An 11849-nucleotide genomic window follows, 5' to 3' on the forward strand; every position below is an offset into this window, starting at 1 on the left:
CATCGCCAGACCATAGCAACACAACGGCTGTAGGAAGAGCGCCTCATCTTCCGCCTAGGGACCCTCCAACCACAAGGGATGAACTCAGATTTCTCCAGTTTCCTCATTTCCCCTCCCCCCACCTTGTCTCAGTCAAATCCCTCGAACTCAGCACCGCCTTCCTAACCTGCAATCTTCTTCCTGACCTCTCCGCCCCCACCCCACTCCGGCCTATCACCCTCACCTTGACCTCTCTCCACCTATCGCAATTCCAATGCCCCTCCCCCAAGTCCCTCCTCCCAACCTTTTATCTTAGCCAGCTGGACACACTTTCCTCATTCCTGAAGAAGGGCTTATGCCCAAAACGTCGATTCTCCTGTTCCTTGGATGCTGCCTGACCTGCTGTGCTTTTCCAGCAACACATTTTCAGCACTAAAGGTAATGAGCCCCAAATTCCATGGGATGAGTTGAATTTCATTTGCACTGATGTGGTTAGCCTTTAGATGCTCCCAGGTCTGAATCTTCAGCATGTAGGAGAAAGTGAGGAGACTAATCTTCACCGTGTCGGAGAAAGTAACGAGACTAATCTTCAGCATGTAGGAGAAAGTGAGCAGACCAATCTTCACCGTGCAGAGAAAGTGAGCAGACTAATCTTAGCATGTAGGAGAAAGTGAGCAGACTAATCTTCAGCATGTCGGCAACCACAAATTTGTGTATCTAATGGAGAATTCATCTGTGCAAATCTCAAGTGGGAGTCAGTTTCTGGAGGTGATCTAAAATTAGTGTGCATCTTAAAAATAAAAATTTCAGGTTGAAGATTACAGCATAATGTCGAATCAGATCAGCAGCAATGCATTTGACACTTAGTTAGCTGCTCGATACGTTTGTTAGAAAATAAGATTCAATAATACCTGCGTCAGCTTCTTCCACTTTTCTTATGTCAGGCTCACAGACTAAAATTTGAGTTTATCAACATTTATGTGGATACTTTAGTTATAGCAAGCATTGCCTGCATGGTGAGCTTGACAATGATAACTTATAAATAGAAATCACCTAAAGGTGAGTCTTGAAGATTTCAAGTGATGGTTTTGGGGCTATTTCTTCTAGCAGTTTGATTCTATAATGAGATTGTCCTTGAAAGGAAAGATAATTGGTGCACTCTTTTGAAAATAAAAATTCTTGGTAGCTTGTGTGATTGCCTTTATTATCGCCTGATTAATTCTACGTCCTACAGTATAACTACTTTTTGGTGGCCTATTGACCACTCTCACCAGCATCTTCTTCCCCTTGTTATATCTCATTTCCACCCAGAAGGATTCTACATTTTCCAATCCAGGATCCGTTGCTATTTTTGCATTCTATCTTGTAATAACAATGCTCCCCCACCCTTTCCTTTCTGTCAGTCCTTTCAAAAAGTCACATGTACCTGTATACTTAATCCCAACTTCAATCTCCTTCTGACCTTGTCTCCGTAATGGCTAAATATTCCTGAAAAGAGAGCCATGTTGACTATGCTTTTTTTGTCTTACACCTGTCAGGACAAATGCAAGAATGCCAAGTTCAAACAATTGCAACAACTTGCTAATCAGTCAGCACCCTTTTATTCCTGGAACATACATTATTGTGATCGTTCAAAATTTGTTATTCTTGCAGAGAGCTGGTACCAGTACAATGTGCTAAATGTCCTTTTTCTGTTTTTTCACGTTTCTGTGATATTAAGATAGTTGCGCTGCAGAACTTGCACCTTCAATCAAAAAGGATAAATCATTGAAAAAACAGTTTGGAGGAAAAATGTATCTTTTTGTTTTGATAGCGACCTCCATATCCTTTTCTGATGACAGCAAGCACAATAAATTAAGACAAATTATCTGTTTGTGAAGAATGCAAAAAATGCAGCTTATGCCATGTGTTGAAAGGTATTTGACTTCAGTCTCTCCTCTTAATGTTTGGCAACATCAGGAAAGTCTGGCCCATTGCAGACATTAATGGAACATATGAAAGTTTTGATAGGTATTTATGGAGACTCCAATTTAAGATGTGACCCAGAATATGGAACACAGATGTCAGGTTGGGGGAAGTCAAAATGTGTGGCGCTGGAAAAGCACAGCCGGTCAGGCAGCATCCGAGGAGCAGGAGGGTTGACGTTTCGAGTATAAAACCTTCATCAGGAATGAGGGACTGCACCAAGGGCCTGAGAGATAAATGGGGGGGTTGGGCTGAGGGGAAGGTAGCTGGGATTGCGATTGGTGGATGAAGGTGGTGGCGTGATGGTGATAGGTCGGAATGGAGGGTAGAGCAGATAGGTGGGTAGGAAGATCGACAGGTAGGACAGTTCAAGAGGGTGGTGCTGAGTTGGAAGGTTGGATCTGGGATAAGGTAGGGGGAGGGGAGATGAGGAAACTGGTGAAATTGACATTGATCCCATGTGGTTGGAGGGTCCCAAGACAGAAAGTTGGGGGAAGGTTGGTACAGAGCAGAGAACAACAAAACCAACAGTCTCTGCACTGGCTTCCAGGCCAATAGCTGGAATACAACCTTTTGTGTTACAGGGCTCCCAGAATCTAGTGATTGCCATGGAGAGGTGGTGGTGTTAGCGATAATGTCACTGGGGGCAATCCAGATCCTTAGATTAATATTCTGGGGACATGAGCTTGACTCACACAATGACAGCTTGTGAAATTTGAATTCAATAATATCTGTTGATTTGTCTGTAGTTTCTCTTATTCAACAAAGGCCAGTTGTCCTTCCTCCTCAGATCATTATACATACGCAGCGAAGGAGGTAATACCAGGCTTGCCAGGAACCAGCTCCACCGATGTATCCAGCAACAAGATGAAACAAGATGAAAAGAAGGGCAAGTTTAGTCACTTAGAGAAAGAACAGTGTGTGAAAACAAGTTTGTTCATTTTGTTTTATTAAACCAGAACCTGCTGTTTTAAATATTCTTTTTTGTGGAGATTACAGTGAAACTTTACTCAGACACTAGTAAGGACGTGGAACGCCTTGCCCGTAACAGTAGTAGACTCGCCAACTTTAAGGGCATTTAAATGGACATTGGATAAACATATGGATGAAAATGGAATAGTGTAGGATAGATGGGCTTCAGATTGGTTTCTCAGGTCGGTTGAGGGCCGAAGGGCCTGTACTGCGCTGTATGTTCTATGTTCTAAACATCAAAGATGCTTTTTCAGTCAGGATATTGGTATGGGCTGTAGAAAGGAAAATATCTGAAGTGCTAGCATGTTCCTGGAAGTATACAGGGTTGAAGTCCCTGTTCTTTATTTGAATGTGGGGGTAGTAATTGAATCAGTGGTGACAAATATATACTGTGTTAAACACAAGACCACTGTAATCGATTGTATTCTAATGTCTCTTTCAGCACTCACTGAGGACTGCTTTAGTAATGATCATTGAGATGCTCCCATGCTATACATCTAACTCCTAGAAGTTATGCCATCTCCCCACATTGTCCAAATGCACACTTTACTGCATGACAATTTTACTTGAAATGAAACATTGCTATGGAACCCTCTCACGATCCTTCAAAACAACAAAAACACTACTTTCAGTCACCTTCATGACAATTAAGATTGAGCCCCATTATGGCACTACTCTGCTGATGTTTGTGGACATTAATATGATCATTATTCCTGGGAGCAAGCAGTAGGTGTGTCCTCCACCAGCCATCCTGTGATGTGATTTTATTCCATGAATGGAATAGGAACAGACAAATTCCAAAAGGTGAATCATTCTATCACATGCAGTCTGTCTAGTTAGAATAGGTAGTCATGGACCTTGGGAAAACAAAAAAACACTATATAAACCTGATTGGCCTTGTCTGATCCTCCTCACTGGGATTCAAAAGTCAATGATTTCCCTAGCTTGTCTGCGAAATGCACCAGTCAATTGAAAAGTGCACACTGTACTTGCCTGATATTCCAAGGATCTGCCTGCTCTGTGCTGACCTGAAATTATCGAATACTGTAAAAATTAAGTAAATTTGCTATTCACATAAATACAAACAGTACAATGCAGACAGATGAGATTAGTTGTAACTTTGTGCATGGTATGTGATGGAGCTTCTCTGCTCTCTCCTCAATGATAGAACAAAGCAAAAATAAGCTCAGGAAGAAAGCCATGTCTTGCATCCAGAAAGACCTTACCATGGCTGGGTGATTGAAGTAGGGGATGTCAAAAACCTTTACGGCAGGAAAGGTTGGAAACAAGGCCAAGGTTGTTCAGTGAGCATGCCAAAATCATTGCTCCAAAAAGTTAAAGCTGTAGACTTCACCAGTGAAGCGTGTAGCAGTCTTCAGGCAGGCTAAGTGAGGGTGCAATGGTAGAGTGCAGACCAGTAGGCTGGTGGAATTTGAATAATGGTGACTATGAAACCACCATCATCAAAAGTCATCTGGGTGACTCTTTGGGAAGGAGAAAGTGAGGTCTGCAGATGCTGGAGATCAGAGCTGAAAATGTGTTGCTGGAAAAGCGCAGCAGGTCAGGCAGCATCCAAGGAGCAGGAGAATCGACGTTTCGGGCATAAGCCCTTCTTCAGGAATGAGGAAAGTTTGTCCAGCAGGCTAAGATAAAAGGTGGGGAGGAGGGACTTGGGGGAGGGGCGTCGGAAATGTGATAGGTGGAAAGAGGTCAAGGTGAGGGTGATAGGTCAGATATTTGTCCACTTTGAGTCATAGAGACGTACAGCACGGAAACTGACCCTGTGGTCCAACGCATGCATGCTGACCAAATATCTGAAATTAATCTAGTCCCACCTGCCAGCATTTGGCCCATATCCCTCCAAACCCTTCATATTCAAAGGCCCGTCCAGATACCTTTTAAATATTGCATTTGTACGGGCCTCCACCACTTCCTCAGGCAGCTCATTCCATACACGCCCCCATTCTCGGTGTGAAAACGTTCCCCCTTAGATCCCTTTTAAATCTTTCCCCTCTCACCTTAAACCTATGCCCTCCAGCTTTGGACTCTCCTATCCTGACATAACGACCTTGTCTGTTCACCCTATCCAAGACCTCCGTGATTTTATAAACCTCTACAAGCCTCTGGTGCTCCAGGGAAAACAGCCCCAGCCTATTCAGCTCCTCCCTCTAGCTCAAACCATAGAGCACACAAATTGATCAGCAGGCCTCAAACTCAGGGAGAGAGGGACAAGCAGAGATCTTTAGGAGAGGAGATTTCCAAACCAAGCACTCCCATTGTGACTGATCAATTCAGATCTGAATGAAGCTTGCTATTATACAAAGACTGAGAATTATTGCTGATGTCATAAAAACACAAAATATTTCGACTGGGACAACACATCTATCTTGGGACAGGCTAAGCAAAGACATGCCAGAGAATTCCTAGAGGCCTGACACTCCAACCACAACGGCATAAACAAACACATAGATCTAGATGCCATCTATCAACCCCTCAGAAAACGAACAGGAAATGACATCACCACAAACCCCAGGAACCCCATCCAGGAGAAAGATATAAATAGAAAGCAGGAGACAACAGCTTCGCTTCACTTGGAGGTCGCCACTGACGATGTTACCTAGCCAGGTAATGAAACGTCTGGATATCAAACCTACAGCTCAGTGAGCAAACCTACACCCTAAACCTCAACCTGAGCTACAAACCTTCACAAACCTTGCGAATAGGAAGGAGTTAGAGGGATACAGGTCAAGTGCTGGCAAATGGGACTAGATTAGGTTGGGATATCTTGTCGGCATGGACGAGTTGGACCGCATGGTCTGTACATCTCTATGTTGCTCTGACTCTATGACTTTATGACAGAGAAAGTGGTGGATGCAGTTGCAGTTACAATACTTAAAGACATTTGGACAGGTACATGAAAAGGAAAAGTTTAAAGGGATATGGACCAAATGTGGGTAATTGGGACAAGTTCGCTGGTGATTGCACAATGTTAGCGATATTCACAACTGACGTATATCCATGACCAAACGCATCTAGACTTGGACAATATCCAGGCCTGGGCTGATGTCTGGCAAATAACATTTGCTCCACACAAATTCCAGGAAATGACCATCTCCTTTAAGAGAAAATCTATCACTTCCCCATGATATTCAATGGTGTTATCATTGCTGAATCCCCAACAGCCGAGGGGATGACCAGAAACCGAACAGGGCTAGAGATATAAATGCTGCAGTTATAAGAACAGATTGGAAGCTAGGAATCCTGCAGTGAGTAAGTCATGTCCTGATTCCCAAAACTCTGTCCACTATCTACAAGACACAAGTCAGGAATACTCCTTACTTGCCTGGTTGAGTGCAGTCCAACTTCACTCAGAAACTTGAAACCATCCAGGACAAAGCAGCCCACTTGACTGGCATCCACCTCCAATGCTCAGAAACAGAAGTGTGCACCATCTACAAGACGCATGGTAGAAATTCAGCAAGGGTCCTTAGACAGCACCTTCCAAACTCATGACTACTTCCGTCTAGAAGGACAAGGACAACAAAACAATGGGAACACCACCATCTGCAAGTTCTGCTCCAAGCCATTCATCATCTTGACTTGGAAATATATTGCCATTCTTTCATGGTCGCTGAGTCAAAATTATGGAACTCTCTCCCTAATGGCATGGACTGCAGCATTTCAAGAAGGTAGCTCACTGTCACCTTCTGAAGGGCAACTAGGTATGGGCAACAAATGCTGGCCCAGTCAGTGATACCCAGGCCCCATGAATGGTGAATGAAAAAGACTTCCAGGTGTATCAGATGACCCGGGAAACTTATACTAATGTTTATTACTGTAACTTACTTCGGATGTTTTAAAAAATTAAATAAATTACACATATTATCTTTCATGATCTAAGGACTTTCTAAGATGTTTTACAGCAATTAATTACTTTAGAGATGCACAGTGGGCAAAGCAGCAGTCAATTTATGCACAGAAAGGTCCCTAAAACTACTGAGTGATAATGATCAAATTGTCTATTTTAATAATCTTGTTTGAGGCAAATGCAAGATTAATGTGAAACTGCAACGTCATTTGAATGCTTTATAGGGAAGAAGGTTTGGATTGAGTATACTCAGAGCTCTCAAACGAGTAAACCTATTTGCAACATTTAAAGAACTAATACAATAGTTTAGTGTCAATGAAATCTCAATGCCTAACAATAAGGTATAAACAATTTATTTGGACCCTGTACCTGTATTTAATATTTAAGTAATGAGTATCTGCTCGAATTGCACACTGTCAGTAAAATTACTGATGGAGAGCAAAGAGCACCCAGTATGCAATTTAACAGCTGCTACTTCCAAAATTTCAAATTTATGTAATATCTTTTCCCAGGATTTTCTTTAAAGCATGTTAATGCAAATCAATAAATGTGCACATGTTTTGTTTGTATTCTGTGTATTTTCATTTTTTAATCAAAGGAATTAAAATGCAGTTGAATAAAAGCATTTTCAACAGTGCTCATAATAGGATATTTATTATTTAGCTTTGTTAGTTTTTGAAAGTTGCAAGTTAAATTTAAGTAGCGCCACAAGATATGCTAGTTTTCATTTAAAAAAGATGTTTTGCTTCATACTAAATTGAGATCCAATTTTATTAATGGACTAATAAAAATCATTTGTTAATTGAGTAATGTGAGCTTCTTTTTAAAGATTTAATTTAACTGCAAGGTAATGGGTACCATGAGGATGTACTTTAGGGAACTTCTTATAGGTTTAAGACTGTATTCATTTATTTGTTTTATATGCACACTATTTGTCTGTATAAGTGTTCATTATACATGTATGTAACCTAATTTTACAAGGAGATTTAATCTATTAAACTGGAGACAGTAGGCTTGTCCCTCAACCAAATATCTTTTAATTCATTTCTGGTGAATTCAATTAATTCAGATTTAACCAATCAACTATTCCTTATTCAGATGATTAGTTTTATGTATCCTATCAACTTTCAAAAACAATAGAAAGACTCATCCAAGTTGGTGCCCGCGCGTGTATTAACCATGAGCCTTGCAGTCAAACCTCAAGACCACAGGATATCAATACTTCCAAATATCTTTCAATTCACATTCCAACTTGAGTTGGAAAACTATTGACATTCCTATTGTTCTTGAGCCAAAATCCAGGAATGCTACTTTACATTTTCCTCTGTGGGAAGATTGGAGATGGGGCAGTATTTAGTAGAGCAAGTTGGTAGAGGGCAGGGACCTTACCGCTTTCCTGCCTCCATCCCCAATGAATCCATGGAGGTAAGGCCCATGGATGGCATTCACACCCCACTGCCAATTAAACCAGTGGCAAGTGGGCCTGTTGTCATATGGGAACAAACCTATCTAGATTGCTTGTACTTTCCTGGAGGGGAATTCTTATTCAAAGTCACTCAGTGCCTAATTGAAGGACTTAGCATCAGGTAGGACAGGGGACCTGCCCATATTGCCAATCACATTATGCCCTCCTCCTCATGAACACTCCCACCATCACTTACTTTGTACTAGAAACAATTTTAGTTATTATGCTTAGTGATAAATATTGATCAGTACACAAAAGAAAGATCTTGGCGCTCCTTTGCTGTGAGATCTTCAATGTTCACAAGAAAGAGTGGATGAGGTCATGATTTAACGTCTCATTTGAAATCTCTAACTATGCCGCACTCCCTAATATTGCACTCAGTGTCAGCCTCGATTTTGTTCTCAAGTCTCTTGAGTGTGAAGTGAAACTTCAATCATCTAACACAGAGGCAATATGCTACCACTTGTATCACAACTGAAACAAAAAGGTATCATTTCAGTCTTCACATTGTTTAAAGGGTAGAAATTACAGATTATCAAAGACTAGTTCAGAAATCAGAGAGACAGTGGAAGGGTTTAGAGAGTTTGAAAGGCTGAGCGAGGTAGCATTTTGTAACACCATCAGATATAGGAATAGAATGAAGCCATTTGGCCCATCGAGTCTTATCCACTATTCAATCATGGCTGCTATGTTTTTCAACTCCATTCTCCTGCCTTCTCCCTATAACCATTGACCCCCTTATCAATCAAGAACCTATCTATCTCTATCTTAAAAGCATTCAATGATTTGGCCTCCACAGCCGCTGTGGCAATGAGTTCCACAATTCACCACCCTTTGGCTGAAGAAACTCATCCTCATCTCAGTACTAAAGGGTCGTCCCTTCACTCTGAGACTGTGCCCTCAGGTCCTGGTCTCCCCTACTTGTAGAAACATCTTCTCCACATTCACTTTGTCCAGGCCTCTGAGTATTCTGTAAATTTCAATTAGAAATCCCATTGTTCTTCTAAACTCCACTGAATCCAGAGTTGCAACCTCAACTGCTCCTCATATGATTTGCCTTTCATTCGTTACATCACTTTTGCAAACCCCCTCTGGACACCCTCCAGCACCTGCACATCCTTCCTTAGATATGGGACCCAAAACTGTTCACAACATTTCAAATGTGGTCTGACCAGAGCCTTATACATCCTCAGCAGTACATCTCTGCTCTTGTAATCGAGACCTTTTGAAATGAAAGTTATCATTGCACTTACTTTTCTAACTGCCAACTGAATCTGCATGTTAACCTTAAAAAAATCCAGGACTCCCAAGTCCTTTTGTGCTTCAGATTTCTGAAGCCTCTCCCATGTAGAAAATAGTCTACATCTCTATTCTTCCTACCAAAGTGTATACCCTCAGACTTCCCACATGTATTCTATCTGCTACTTCTTTGCCCACTCTCCTTGACTGTCCAAATTCTTTTGCAGCCTCCCCATTTCCTTAGTATTACCTGTCCCTCCACCTATCTTTGTATCATCTGCAAACTTAGTAGCAATGCCCTCAGTTCCTTCATCCAGCTCATTAATAAATAATGTGAATAGTTATAGTTCCAACACAGATCCCTGAAAAATTCTACTAGTCACTGGCTGCGACCCTGAAAAAGATCCCTTTATCTTCACCATCTGCCTTCTGCCAATCAGCCATTCCTCTATCCATGTCAATATCTTCCCTATAACATCATGGGCTCTTTTCTTAGTCAGCAGTCTCCTGTGTGGAACTTCATCAAAGACCTTCTAGAAATCCAAATTTATCATGTCCACCAGCTCTCCTTGTCTAACTTGCTTGTTACCTCCTCAAAAAATGCTAACAGATTTTCAGCCATGACCTTCCCTTGGTGAAGCTATATTGACTCAGCTCTATTTTATCATGCACTTTCAAACACTCTGCAATCTCATCCTTAATAAATAGATTTTACCGACTGAGGTCAAGCTAACAGGCCTAACATTTCTCATCTTCTGCCTCCTTCCCTTCTTAAACAGGGTATCACATTAGCTATTTTTCTGTACTCTGGGACTCTCCCTGACTCCGGTGATTTCTGAAAGTTCATCACCAATGCATTCACTATCTCCTCAGCTATCTCCTTTAGAACTCTGTGAGATGTTAAAGGGTTAATTTGTTCAGCTGACATGTAAGAAACTGGATGTCCTGGGGGGGGAGAGATGGGGAAGGTGGGGTGGAGTGGGGGTGGTGTTTTTCTGTCTTGCCAACAGGATGTGACAATCGAATCATACTCTGTAAATGCTGCAGTTTAAGGAATAACCTAATCACACGCTCTTTTAAGGAGTAACTTAATCATACATTGTTTCTGAAATAATCTAATCACTTTACATTGTTTTTGGGTGGCATGTGACTTTGAGGGAGTGGCAGGAGAGGGTGTGCGTGACTGACTGTGATGTAAAACCCTGTATAAAGGGTGGACAGTTCCCTTGTTTGGGGAGCCTCACTTGACACGCTCTGCAAGCATCGCAAAGAGTGATAAGTGATCCTCCAAAAGCTTGTACTTGCTGAAATAAACCATGGATGTTCACAGAAGTTGGCATATTGCAGTTGCATTAAGCGTGTAAGAATCTCAAGAAGGGAACCTAACATCTGGCGATTAGAGTGGGATTCCAACATATATGGAGCTTCTAGGCGGATAGAGTAAGTCATCACCTGCGCGACAGTAACGAGAGATGGATGGGCCCACCAGGTCAGATTTACCTTGATCTCTCTCACTAACCTGTCACTCAGTTGACCCCTCGTCCCCAGGACTCTGTAGTGATGGAATCTCTGAGATCACCTATGTACTTGTATGCCGACGAGTTCATCCTAGGGAGGGTAGAGTCCCCCTGGAATTTGGAGGTTAGAGCCCTCTGACAGTGGGATTTGAGGCCCTGGAACATAGTACTTAAGAAAAATGGTAACTACTGTGTCTGTCTCAACCACCCTGCCTTAGACCGGTTGTTAAGAGGGGAAATCCCCCATGAGAAGGTCAGGACCCTGAAGTGGGTGTGGAGACTGAGAACAATGAACTAGTATATAGCGATAAGTTAGGAAGTTGAGACTTAAAAAGAATGGGACAGACATTGGATAAATTGGGTGTCGGAACCCTTTGCGTTGGTTATGCCGGGAAGACCATCAAAATGAGGAACAGTTCAGGCACCTGTCAGGATTCTTAAATAAAAAAATTGAGAAATGAAATTTGGCCAATAGGTGGAACTTGGGGTATAGATAAATGTTTAAAAGCAGAGGAGGCAATTTGGAAACATAACATGGGGACTAAATGGAAAACTTTAATATCCACAGAGAGTCATAGAGTCATAGAGATGTACAGCATGGAAACAGACCCTTCAGTCCAACCCGTCCATGCCAACCAGATATCCCAACACAATCTAGTCCCACCTGCCAGCACCTGGCCCATATCCCTCCAAACTCTTCCTATTCATATACCCATCCAAATGCCACTTAAATGTTGCAATTGTACCAGCCTCCACCACTTCCTCTGGCAGCTCATTCCATACACGTACCACCCTCTGCGTGAAAAAGTTGCCCCTTAGGTCTCTTTTATATCTTTCCCCTCTC

General features: G+C 42.0%; 1 pseudogene; it reads left to right on the top strand.

The window, feature by feature from the left end:
• LOC122555100 overlaps positions 1-11849 on the top strand; it is a 15469-nt pseudogene that overhangs the window by 1640 nt on the left and 1980 nt on the right.

The sequence above is a fragment of the Chiloscyllium plagiosum genome, chromosome 1 (genome assembly GCF_004010195.1).
Source record: "Chiloscyllium plagiosum isolate BGI_BamShark_2017 chromosome 1, ASM401019v2, whole genome shotgun sequence".
In the NCBI taxonomy this organism is placed as follows: domain Eukaryota; kingdom Metazoa; phylum Chordata; class Chondrichthyes; order Orectolobiformes; family Hemiscylliidae; genus Chiloscyllium; species Chiloscyllium plagiosum.